The following is a 13853-nucleotide window of genomic DNA, read 5'->3' as shown; positions in this document are numbered from 1 at the left end:
TCTTTATTATACAGTTTGTTGAAATAAAAAAGAAAGAAAAAAAAAAAAAAAAAAAAAAAAAAAAAAAAAAAAAAAAAATTGATTTTATCCTCTGTTATCCGCTCGGAGATATCGTGCTTTAAGCGACAATATTGGTTGGTCGTAAGGACGTCGACGTGAGTGCACAAAGCACACATGAACGATGGACGAACATATTCGATGAACTTCCTAACGGAGATAAATGTCCGGTCTCTCCCTCATCTCTCAATCCCTCCCTCTTTCGCCCCTCTCCAGCCCTTATTCCCCTATCCGCTTCCCTTTGCTATTACCATCACCACCATCTTGCAAACTCGAGAACAAGCTCGTTCGGTATTACACGGGTCGGGTGCGTGCTACCAATAGTGCATTATGCATAACGAACATTCCCTTGAATTTCTCATCACGATTCTCGACATTGCCATTAGTTTACTATAGGCGACATACGCGTTAAATCTAATGCGATTTTCGTTACGTCAATCTCTCTCCCTCTCTCTCTCTCTCTCTCTCTCTCTCTCTCTCTCTCTTTCTCTCTCTCTCTACTTTTTTTATTTTTTTTTTTTTTGTAAAGCGTCCATTAAAAATTTTGTTATACAGTTCCCACAAAAGGGATGATAAAAATGTGATTTTTTAAATCAAATTTAATTCGTAACAAAAATGTACTTCATTTCATTTTTATTACGATTTATTTGTTAGAGCTGTCTTTTCTTTTGTCATGCTCGTTTTATTAAGATTTATTTATTATGTATTATAATCGGCTTTAGCTTTGTTCTATTATGAAAGTTATTGATGATTTAATCTCGTCATACATAGTCATATGCGTATTTTTTTCATCTTCTTTTTTTGTTTTTCATTTCTTTCATCTTTTTTCTCCTTAAATAAATCCAATTATTGAATCCGTAGCGTGCTCTTTTTTCCGAGGAAAGATCTTCAAAAAAAAAAAAAAAAAAAAAAAAAAAAAAAAAAAAAAAAAAAAAAATTCAATTGTCTGACTGAAAATACATGGAAAGATTTTCTCGGAATTCAAGCAGAGATCCGAATAAAGACAAATTTTATGCTATTGCGTATCAATTGACTTATTTTTCCTTGACTCAAAAATATTTAGATCACGATTTCGATCAATAAAATTTATTCTCAATCGAAGTAGAAAAAATTGATAACCTTAATTAATTTTTTATCGATCTAATCGATGGTATCGTCGAAAAACATTTGTTGAACATGACAACGATGACGAATATTATTCGAGATCTGATCTCGTCATACATAGTCGTATCCTTCTTTTTTTCTCTTTCTTTTAAAATAAAACTACATTTCCCTGTTAATATATTATACGATCCTATCTAACTTGTTAATTATACATATCCACGCATACACGCACACATAAACGTCATCGATTACGAACCAACGCCGTACGACGACATATTTCATTTCTAAAAGATTTTCCTATGTTCTTATTACGTATCTGTCTCTGGTTTTATTACTATCGACGATGATTTCAATCTCTGATGGAAAAAGAAGGAAAAAAAAAAGAAAAAGAAAAATCAGAGGAAGCAAAAAAAAAAAAAACATTAAAAAAAAAAAAGAAAAGAAGAAGAAAGAGGAAAGAAAATTAACAAGTGAAAAAAGGAAAAAGGAAAGAAAAAAGATGTTCAGTCTCGATCAGAGACGAAGAAGAAAAGCCGAAGATCCAGTGGTCGTGATAATTCACCGTTATAATTGGTCGACGAGGCCTCTCGCGAAGTAGGAGTGTTACGTTTCAAGATTAATTTACCTCGTGAAGATAAGATCGGTTAGGGGCTAGGTCTTACTCCAATTACTGAATCCGTAGCGTGCTCTGTAATTTAGCGCAATCTCTTCTCTCTCTCTCTCTCTCTCTCTCTCTCTCTATCTCTCTTGTTCTCTCTTAGACGTATCCTCTTATTCCTGCTATAAACGATGTCACGAAGAGAGGGTTACGTTAGATAGAAAGAGAAGGAAGGGAGGGGTTACGGTTGGCCCTCTTAGCAACTTCCGCGAGTCACTGCGGCTTTTCTAATATTAATATTAGCCGTCGTGACTTAGGAATTAATGAGATTCACCGATGGATTTGGGAGGTATCGTGTATGCCTCTCTCTCTCTCTCTCTCTCTCTCTCTTTCTCTGCGTATATATATACACACATATAAAAGAGTAAGATAGAAGATCGAAGACGATGATATTTGGTATTCCATGTGCGACACCTTCTCGCTCAGGCATTTCACAGGAACGTGCGAGGCATCGTGCTAGGGACTCTGCGTACTCCACACACTGGCGACACCCTTCCGCACCCTCCGGTTCTCCTCCTCTAAGAATCCCTCCCCCGCCCTGTCCCGCCTCTTACTCCTTCTACTCTTACTCCTTTCTTTGTATACGTGAGAGAAAGAGACTTGTGCGAAGAAATTCTGGATTCCAAGGGCGTGCTTCCACTCCTCTATAAGCGCTCCAGGTGACGAAGCGTGACTCGACGTCGAAGAGGATCTTCTTCTCTCGTAAATGTCCGGCTGACGACAACAATAACAACAACGACTACGACTACGACGACTATGACGATTTTAAAAACCCATCGTATTTCTAATTTTCATTCATTTTTCTACGCTTTTAAATACTTTAATCTTTCGATAAAACTATAAGCAGCAAACCGAGCAACGAAAATGTCGATCCTCCATCGTGATTACTTCATTGAATCATTTGATAAGCTGTTTCTAATATCTTCGATCAGACTGTAAATACCATTTGGTGACACATATGTAAGTTTAAATTACGTCGATTGGTTATTCATAATTGTGTACTACATCACAGTAATCTCGTAGTGCCAAAGACTAATCTCATCTCTCTCTCTCTCTCTCCATTTATCTATTCTGTTATAACTTCTTATCTTATAAACCCCGTTCTATTTTCAAGAAAAACAAAAACGAAAAGGGTTCGATGTTAATCACGAGTCAACGGATGCAAAAGAAATTTTAGAAAAATTTGTCAGAGGTAAAAGCGTTTCCTGGCTAACGTTGGTTCACTCGCTTAACTCTGCTCGTTCACATTCTCGTTCACATTCGTTTCGTTTCGTTTCGTTTCGTTCGTGTTTACGAAGCCGGAATACCTACGCGACTTCTCGTCGCGAAGACTTCTTCGCGCAAGACAAAGACAAAGAGAGATGAAAGTCCACGAGAGAGAGAGAGAGAGAGAGAGAGAGAGAGGAATGGAGGCGGTTCTCCACATGCGAGTCGAATAACTGGTTGTTCCAGTTTCTGTCGTTGCGTTTAACACCAGACGCCTCTCCTTTACGTGCACACAAGTATCTCTCTCTTTTCAGTATGGATATATATATATATGTATATATTTTCTCTCTTTGTCTCTCTCTTACCAACTCTCTTCTATCATGCATCCTATAAAGCGATTAAAAGCTGCATAACTATCTCCGCAGCAGGTAAAACTGCACACCTTTGAACAACGTTAGGCACGTTTCCTCGTTCCACTATAATTTAATTCTAGTTATTTCTAGTTGGCATTCACACTTTTCCGAATTGAAATTATTCCTAATAGGAAATTTTTTTGATCGTTTATTTTGTCAAAGTTTACGTTGGTTGATACTCGATAAATCGTTATAAAAAAATTTTTATTAAAAAGTTACTTTAAAATGAAGTTTTGATTTCAATTTTATATCTATATTCTTTAACGATTTTAATCGTTTTGCATATTTTTAATATTACATTAATATTTCATTATTGATTAAGCAACAAAAAGTTAGGTCCGATTTAAATATTGCGAACTATTATCGCGATACAAAAGAATTATAAATAAATAAATGGTGCAATCTCGTTTGAGGAAATCGCGTGTGTGTAACGAAGAAATTATTACGACAATTTTAGCGAAACTGCGATTATTGTTCTTATTCAGTGTAGTCGTTCTGAAAGGAAATTGAAATATTCGTTGTATCCGGTGTCTTTTAGTTTAGCGTTTTTGTCGTCACCATCTCGTCATACTACGTCATCTTCTTCATCTTCATCTTCATTCTCTTCCATTTAATTTTTACGCTACATCGACGAATAAAGGGATTAAACATATAAAATATCACTGGAAACACTTGAGAATTTATTAACGTTTTCGATCGTATTAATATACGAAAGGATACGAAAAATCTTAATCTTTTTATTTTTCTTATTTTTTCTCATCTTTTTGTTTCCCTTTAGAAAGAAAAATAAAAGAACAAACTTCTTATGGATTTTCACCCAATTCAACTTGTTTCATCTCGTTGTGACGTCTCCTAAGCTGGCACTATTAATGGATCGGATCGTCGAGTGTTTAAAGGCGACCTCGAGGTATTAAAGGGCGATAAGCCGCCATATTTACTTTACCAACGAGTCGAACCGAACGAAGCCGAGTTAACCCGACACACGTGAGAACGCTAACCGAACCGTACGGTTGTCAAAATGTAACTTCATTTGTACGAGGTAATACCACTTTATTTCACTTTCTTCTTTTTCTTTTTTTTTGCGTTCTCATTTTCCTTTTCTCTCTCTCTCTCTCTCTCTCCCTCTCTCTGTGTTGAGTCGAACGACGAACGAAGTACGAAACACCTGTCGACTTTGTGAAAAAAGCCATTTTACACAGTAACAGATAATGTACACACGTGTAAAATATGCAGGTAGACAACTAACTCCATGATTTTATCCTATATTCCCTCTTGTTGACCTTGTTAACAAAATTAATGCGGTACGACGAAATTATTCTTCACCGATAAGGACGGATTTATTTTTACTCGTTTCACTCGTCCCCCAGCTTTTGCAGCGATAATACGATATAAAAGACTTCGAGCATGGGTTATCGATAAAAAATTGAAAGAGTTTTAATATGCGAGGATAGGAGTTTAAAGAACGTATCGTTGATATTACACAAACTCGTTCGTTCGTTCTGCTTTTCTTCTCTCTCTCTCTCTCTCTCTCTCTCTCTCTCTCTCTCTCTCTCTCTCTATCTTTATCTATCTCATTCTATTTCTCCTTTTATCCAGCTCGAGGAATAGTTTGCGGTGAAACTACGGGTGCGAGGAATTTTTATGACGAAAGTAAAGCGAAACGGTCCATAAAACCGGCCAACCACGATTCCATCTCTCTCTTCAGACTTGCTCGAAAATCGCATAAAGTTCGCAACAAACTTCCTCATCCCAATGGCGTAGAGAATCCGCACATACACAAAAACACATATACATACACATCTTCTTTCCAACCCTTGGGCTCCCTTTTCCTGTTTCCTGTCTCTTTCTCTCTTTCTCTTTCTCTCCTTCTCTCTCTTTTCTACATTTCTCCCTACTTTAAACTCTTCGTGAAAGAGAGAGAGAGAGAGAGGCAAAGCTAACAAACGATCGTATCTGGAGATCGGAGCTAGACGCTTTACAGCTGCGGATAGTAGCGCTCGATAAATTTTAAAGCGGAGCTGCTATATTTCTCTCTCTCTCTCTCTCTCTCTTTTATTCTATGTCTATCTTTTGCTCTCTTATTCTTAGAGATAGTAGTATTTGTTATTTCCTCGATCGCACGCAAAACCGTATATATTGGAAACATTACAATCGATTGGACAAATCGTAATGATAATTTTTAAAGGTGATCATTGCCATGACACTTTTATAGATTTCTGTATTGTAAAAAGGATTGTCGATTAAAAAAAAAAAATATACATATAATCGAAAATACGAATATTTTAATTTACTTAAGAAAATACTTAGAATTAATTATTAATAAAAAGAAAAAAAAAATATATATATATATATGATATAGATTATAATATTATATCCGAGGTATGGTAAGATTGGAATTTATCATCTGTTAGAGTTATCGCGTAAAATGTATTAGGTATTATTATTAGACGTTACGACAGAAAGTTTTTAAGGTCGCCAACCAGTTGCTTTGCTCTGTTCTGTTCTGCTCTGATCTCGCTGACGATTTTCTCGCTGAGTTATAACGAGGGACGGAGAAAGAGATAGAAAGAGTAAGAGAGTTAGAGAGAGAGAAAAAGAAAGAGAACTGTATACCGACTATAAATATAATTCATCGAACACACAGACAGAGAAAGACAGAGAGAGAGAGAGAGAGAGAGAGAGAGAGAGAGCAGAGTCCCCGAAAGACAGTTTCTGCGTTTTCGCGTGCGTGACGCGCACCTGGCGCGTCATTTCAGAAAGAGAACTATCCTAATACTGGTCTGGCTCGTTCTTTGAATCTTGTTCTTCAAAGCAATGTGGAATACCGCGTGCCTTATGCATTCCTAGCAATGGCGTAACTTACTAAAATCATTCATCGAAATTTTCAATTAAATAATCTTTATCAAAATTATTATTAATATTATTACGTTAAATTATCACTACCTTTATATATATATATATATATATATATATATATATATATATACATATATTCATTTTATAATTATTATAATAATACGTATTATTATCATTACGTTAATATGATCATCATTATAATAATAATAATAATAATAATTATTATTATTATTGTCTTTTGATCTTGCTTGTGGTGTTAGTATGTGTGGAACCATGCGATGAGGTCATCCTATCAGGCCACACATCATTTGATTTATTATTATTATTGCTATTATTATTAGCATTCTGCTAATTACTGCAGCTATTTCAAATATTGTATTTTGAAAGAGCGTATGTATGCATATTCAGGGTAATCCAACATTTCGAGATCTCTTTTGAAGCTTTTTATTGTCAAGACTTTATCAGATAAATTGTTAAGTATCGTATATCGCAGAACGGGCATTTTTAAGGTCCGCTTCTTTCTTTTTATCGTCAAATTTTCCATTTACGATCGTTTCCCATTTCGTTCGTGAAAAGTCAAAAAAGAAAAAAACTATAATAAAATTAATCGACATCAGCATTCGTTATATATATATATATATTTAGTATTATCGAACAAAATTTCTAGTATAACCAAAAAAAGAAAAAGAAGAAGGAAAAAGAAAAGAACAAATAAATCACCATAATAGAAATCGTAGAAATCCAATCACGATTTTACATCAATCACTGACAAAATTATCTGTTTTAAACAAAAAAAAAAAAAAACAAAAAAAAAAACAAAAAAAATAACAGCGGAACGATCTTGCTGGCACGATCGCAAAAAACACATATAATTAATTAGTTTCCTTCCTTTGAATATATTTCTTTGATTATACCGAGTGATTATTAACATAGAGAGGAGAAAAGAGAGTCATATGGTACTTTGAATGCATTCGCGAACGTTGGACGAGGTAAAGAAGAAGAAAGAGACCGAGTGCAAGAAGAAAAGAGAAGAGAAGAGAAGAGTGGAGAGTAAAGAGAAGCAAGTACGGTCCTCGGTAGTAATTATTAACCCGCAGTGACTCACTAGGTTGAGGACCTTTATGATCCACGCTAATGGGTTCGCCGCTTCACTACTACCATCGACACTACACTACTACTGTATATATACATACATATATATATATATATACATATGATAGTAGTAGATAAATATATATATATATATATATATATATATTTATGTATATGTATGTATATCTGTATGTGTATATGCTACTATCGTTCGTGCTTCTCACGTGAATACACTCGTAGACTTTCCCGCATAGTATAGTAGACATTCACGAACATTCGACGGGAATTCTCTTTACAAGAAGCTTATGCAGAAGGGCTTTATGGCCCTTGGCCACGCAAATCTCGTTGCTGCGTTCTTCCACGCATGAAAAAGCTTCAAACCTATCCTTGTCCTCTCTCTCCCTTACCCACCTATCTCTCTCTTCTTCGCATTCGTGTTCTTCTACTTCTGCTTTTGCTTCTTCTTCTTTTACTTCTACTATTTCTTCTTCATCTTCTGCTTCTTCTTCTTCTTCTTCTTCTTCTTTATTCTACTCTACACGAGCAACAGCAGCAGAAGTAGAAGCACGAAAAGGGTCGAGTCAAAACGAGGCTTTTAATGGTCTCCCGTATTACACAGAACAGCTTCGTTTTGATTCATTTTAAAGGGTTTGTTCAAAAGTACCAAAAGTCATTTATTTTTTTCGAGGGAATCGTTTGATCAAAAAGAAAAGAAAAAAAAAAATAAATAAAATAGAATAAAAAGGAATAAAAAAGAAAAAGAAAAAGAAATAAAAAGCTCTTCTTCGTACTTTTCATTAATCGTAAAGTATTCACTATGGGTGCCGTGTTGTTCTTATTTTTAAACTTTTTAAACTTTTTAAATTTTTAAACCTTTTCAGCTTTTTAAACTTTTTAAATTTTTTAGCTCCTTCAAATTTCGTTAATTTTATTCTCTCAGAACAGAGAGAGAGAGAGAGAGAGAGAGAGAGAGAAATTATGGATGAGACGATGTCAAGGATGATTCGTGATGTTCACGAGTAATTGGGGATTTATCGTAGTATTGAATAATTTATAAGAGACCCGTATGCCGATTAAATTTCAAATTCAAAGTTCCTTTCGTTGACAAAATCGTTCGAAAAGTCCGTAAAAGCATTTTTAACAAACGTTATCAAAGCTGTTGTACCATCAACTTTTTTTTTTCGGATGCTATCGTATTTCAGCGTAACCTCGAATGTGATAGTCCCAAAGGTTATTTAAACGAAACAGAGATGAAATTTAATTTAATATTCTCGATGTGTTAAACGATGATACTAATAACGATTGAAAACAGAATAGTATAATTTTTGGTATTAGTATTGCTTTTTCCTCTTTAATTGTATTGTATTTTAAGCGATTGAAAAATGATATTTGGATAAAGAGTACGGCATAAAAATCATTTTCATATTTATATTTGAAAAAATATTTTGATTTTTCTTTTAAAAATGCGAAAGAGCGATTTCAGCCGAGCATAACGAAAGTAAGTACGTCGATCGTTAATAACTCGAGACATTACTTGAGTAATTAAAGTAGTTATAGATAAGTTATTAAAATATTATCGTAAATGAGTATTTAAAAAAGAAATTTTTTTGATAATTCTGACGTATATGAGTGTCCAGTGATAAACAAAAAGAATATTTAGATCTAATATAATATGATATATAAGAAAAATGTTCTTTTCTATTACAGTTAGGAAGCCTTTGTCTTTCAGTTCGGTGCGTCCAATGATACGTGACTATGATTAGATCGAACTTGGATCACGGTACTTTTACCTCCTTTTCCTGGCCCTTTCCTCCCCTCGCCATCATCTCTTTCCCGGTAGACTTTACCGTTAACTCGGCCCACGCATTCGCGTCTCTGAAAAGCGCGAATACATACGTACGTACATATGTATAAGCAAAATTCAAGATGGCTACTTCGACCAGAGTAGACGAGATTTAGTACTACGGGAATGATGATAACAAACAAGAATGAATCGTTGGAATTACTATCTTTCTATATCGGTCAATATAAACAAGAAGGTTATCATCGAAAAAGAATTTGAGAAAAAAAAAAAAAAAAAAAATAAAAAAAACTAATCGATAAAAGTATGTATACGAAAAAGAAAAAAAAAAGAAAGAAAAAAAAATAGAAATTACGTAGCGTGAAATTTCGAAAAGAATCGAAGATTCAGAAAATAAAAACATAAAATTAATTTCAAGTATTAACTCGAAACTAGCATAACATTCATTATTAGAGGGTTAATCGAAGAAACGATTCAGTTAATCTATTAATTGACTCGCAAGTATCTTCGTACTAATAATTTTGTTCGTTCAATCAAATACGATCGATCAGTCTAGCTAGTTAATCCCTCGCTCCCCCCCCCCCCCGCACAAGTTGGAAGTAAGTATTTTTTGTTTATGATTGCAATGATAGAAAATAAAACTATGAAGCTATAGATCGTCGAATAAATACGACCTCAGTATTTAATATGAAAGTAAGACGCGATCAAGATTTTCGATCGATCAATCAATATCACAACAACGATAACAATAGCAGATAACACGGATCGACTTTTTTCCTTTCTATTATTTTCCTTTTGTTTATTTATTTACTTTTGTTCTTTTTCTTTACGTATCAACTTTCTTCCTTTTTATTTTTATTTCATTTCTTTTCTCGTTCTTTTCTTCTTCTTCTCCCCCACTTTCTTATCTTCTTCTTCTTCTTCTTCTTCTTTTATTACTTTACTTTAATTTTCGTTGTTCAATAAACGCGTCCGAATGATTTATCGATGATCGTCGATCGTGATTAAAGTTACGGAGCTTCGAATACCAAGAGAATGACTATAATACGAGAGTGCGAGAGGAATTGATCGTACAGAGAGCCATTGACAGATTTTCCACGCATGTGCGGACACGGATGCGAGTTCTTCTAACCCATCCGCAAACCCGCCGTCGTCGTCCTGTTGGTTGTGTGATGGACGTGCCTACTACACGTGACCGGAATAATGAACGCTGATCATTGCCTCGACTATCTGCTTCGCCCACTCGCTCATCGAGAGCGACACTCTTCTACCAACCACCAACCTCAACCCCATCCCATCCCCCATCATGGCATGTGTCTATCCATCTCTCTCTCTCTCTCTCTCTCTCTCTCTCTTTCGTCCGTCACGATAAAGCGATGACCTCGGAGAATAAAACATGTCGGGTCGTTCAATCGGTATTCGAAATCGAGCCATTAAATTCCACCCCTGCTACTACTACTATCCCTTCCATCAACCCCTTTCCCCCATATGTATCCAAACACTCTCGAACGCTATTATGAGACTCGGACTCTCTGTTATCGAGAGTAAAAAAAAAAAAAAAAAAAAAAAAAAAAAGAAAAAAACAAAATAAAATAATAATAATAATAATAAATTAAAAAAAATAAAAGACTAAACACAAACGATATTAGATAAATAATAAAAAAAGAAATAAATAAAAATAGAAAGATAAAAAATAACAGAAAAATAATACATATATAAAGCGATAGAAAAAGAAAACAAAATGTAAGAAACAAAAGTGAGAGAGGTCATTTGACACCGTACAAAAAACAAAGAAGAAAAGAAAAAAGCATTCTTTTGTCCACAAATCGATGTAACAAAGATACCTAGTATACATATATATATATATCATCGATGTTAATCGACCGACCCACTGATTCAGATACACTAGTTTTTACTTTCGACGTTGGCGCATGAACGCTCTTTGAAACCGCAGGAAGCTCGTCTCTTGTTTTTTGTCCTCTAGCGGGGCATGCAAGAGGGAAAAAAAAGAGAAAAATGGTGAAAAAAAAGAAGATAAAAAAAAGGGTAATAACACTACTCGACAGGTCTCGTTACGTTATCGACATTTTACAAGAGAGGGAGAGAGCCAGAGAGAAAGATTAAGAGAGGCAGACAATGTAGAAACAAACAACAAGCTCGTAAGTACTTATTCTCGTCGATATTCGTCCGGAACCGACGATTGACCACAAGAAAGAAAGTCTCATCTGCTATTTGTTCCGTAACGAGAAACGACAACGAGGCTATCTTTTCTCTCTCTCTCTCTCTCTTTGTTTATATATATATATATATATATATATATATATATATATATATATGAAGAGCAAAAAACGCGACACTACTACTCAAAACCCGCGTTCGCGAAAGAATACAGTCAGTCATCAAACGGTTTGCAAGATAAATCGAGCGAAACCGTAACGCTTTGGAGCTCGAAGAACAACGAAGAGAAATTATATTCGCGACACGAGTCGGTTGGGCCTTATTTTTTTCTTTTCTTTTTCATCTTGACTTTTTTCCTTTCTTTCTGTTTTTTTTTTTTTTTTTTTTTTTTTTTTTTTAAATCGTCTATCGTCATCGTTCTTTACCAAGGATCTCACAATCAGCAATTTTCTAGTAGAGTTTCTCAACCTCTGTCGTGAATCAATCGAGGCAGCGAATATTGAGGTTGGTGTTAAATTTTTTTTAATTTAATTTTTTCACAAGATTATAACACTTCGTTATTTCATTTTTCATTTCTTTTTTTGTTTTATTACACCCTATACCTCGGACACAAGCGATCGTTATAATCGTTTCGAAAATAAATTCGATCTATAAATTGTTTGTATAATTTTAAACATTCTCCATCGGACTATTCCCAAGAGTTAGTAGTAAAGTACCCCATTTTATCTTCTTCTGTTTTTTGGGTTTTTATATTTTTTCTTTTTTTCCAACAAAAAGAAACACAAGAAATTTACGCGAGGATACGTGGTACGATCTTCATGTCCAAGTTTTACCAATGAAAAGTTAAAAAAAAGAAAAAAAAAGAGAGGGACGAAGACAGAGAGACAGAGAGAGAGAGAGAGAGAGAGAAAAGAAGGCAAGTATAGCAGTTCTGGATTCGACCTTGTGCTCGAATGCTAGTTTCCGTAGCCACAGTCAATGATTATCTCCATCTTTTTCTCTAACCTCTTTGCTAGCATCGAAGAGAGGTCGGACTTGCATAAGCGTTAAATCGCATGGTCGTTAGATAGCAAGGCCCCTTGAGTCCTCTCGTGGTAACGCAATTGGACGTATTTGGAGCAGAATAACAGTGGGGCCGCCGTTGCTGCTGTTGCTGTTACTGCTATTACATCGCGATCGCCTTTTTTCCCCAGGAAAAATGAATAAAATTGGTGAAACGCGTTGAAATATTTCCAAATAAAATATAGCGAAAGATTTCGAATTAATATAATCGTTTGCGTTTATTAAATTATTCATTATTTTATTTGATAAATTTAATTCTTTAATTTTTTGAATTATGAATTATTCAATTATATCAGTGCTTTTCCTATTTATTTAGTTTATTCTATAATATTTCCAAAGAGGATACGATGGAAGTATAATATTTATACGAAATTGTTTCGATATATATATATATATATTTTTTTTTTGTTCTTAAACGGAAGAAGGAGAAGAAGAAGAAGTAAAAGAAAGAAAGTAAGAAAGAAGAAAAAAAAATGAACGAAGCAACAACTACGGAGAAACTCGAAAATGATTTTCCGCAAAATTCGCACGAGAGTGAATTTATTTTCTTGCACGACGATGCAGCCATCCGTAGGCCCTCCCCGTCTACCCACCCCTCTTCGCCACGTTGTGCTAGCTGCCTTCCATCGCATTACTTTCGGGAGAATAAATAAACCACTCAAAGAAAGAGATCTGGCATGGTGGCGTTTCGCGCCTGTATTTCACTCAGTGAGCGTTGTAAAGCGCAAACAAACGCGAGCTAGGCGCGCACCGATACGCGCGAGCTGTTCAATTTCATCGTTCTGGTTGTAGCCACCATCACCAACACTACCACCATCACAGTGTCTCTCTCTCTCTCTCTCTCTCTCTCTCTCTTTCTCTCTCTATCTATCTCTTCATACGTATAATCTTTCCTCCATGAAATACGAAAGGTGCGATCGAAAAGATTTCGTTGTATATGTTTTCTTCAATGGATACCCATGAAACATGGCCAACCGAAACGTGAATCTTTCGAACTTTCGATAATATTAAACGCAGAGGTATTGAAAACGTTAACTGAACGATTTGCTTTCATTTCGGTGATCATAAAAAAAACGAATCAATTAACTAACTAATAAACTAACTAACTAAGAGATGTTATTACAGAGTTGTCCTTGTACGTTGAAAGAATCTTTTTCAATTCGACAGAAAGGTAGGTAGGTAGGTAGGTAGGTAGGTAGGTAGGTAGGTAGTCATCATCGTCGACTAAGAAACTTGTCGGAGTTAATCGTTCCTTTGAAACCCGTTTATTATCCCCACCGTAAGACTTTTGTAACGATTCAGATTCGGTATAAGCTCTTCTTTAGAACATTCAAAACGAAATTTCGGTATCTCCAAAAGATACCGAAAGATCTTGCGTTTATTACGTATTCTATGGCGAAAATACGAATATTATTCATAAAGTCGA

At 35.0% G+C, this 13853-nt stretch overlaps 1 protein-coding gene across 11 annotated transcripts in view; it reads right to left on the bottom strand.

The window, feature by feature from the left end:
* The window catches only part of LOC124957150, a 223821-nt gene that overhangs the window by 76868 nt on the left and 133100 nt on the right, over positions 1-13853 (bottom strand). The gene's annotated exons all lie outside the window — the stretch shown is intronic.

The sequence above is a fragment of the Vespa velutina genome, chromosome 24 (genome assembly GCF_912470025.1).
Source record: "Vespa velutina chromosome 24, iVesVel2.1, whole genome shotgun sequence".
Classification (NCBI taxonomy): domain Eukaryota; kingdom Metazoa; phylum Arthropoda; class Insecta; order Hymenoptera; family Vespidae; genus Vespa; species Vespa velutina.
This window is presented reverse-complemented; position numbering and strand designations above follow the sequence as displayed.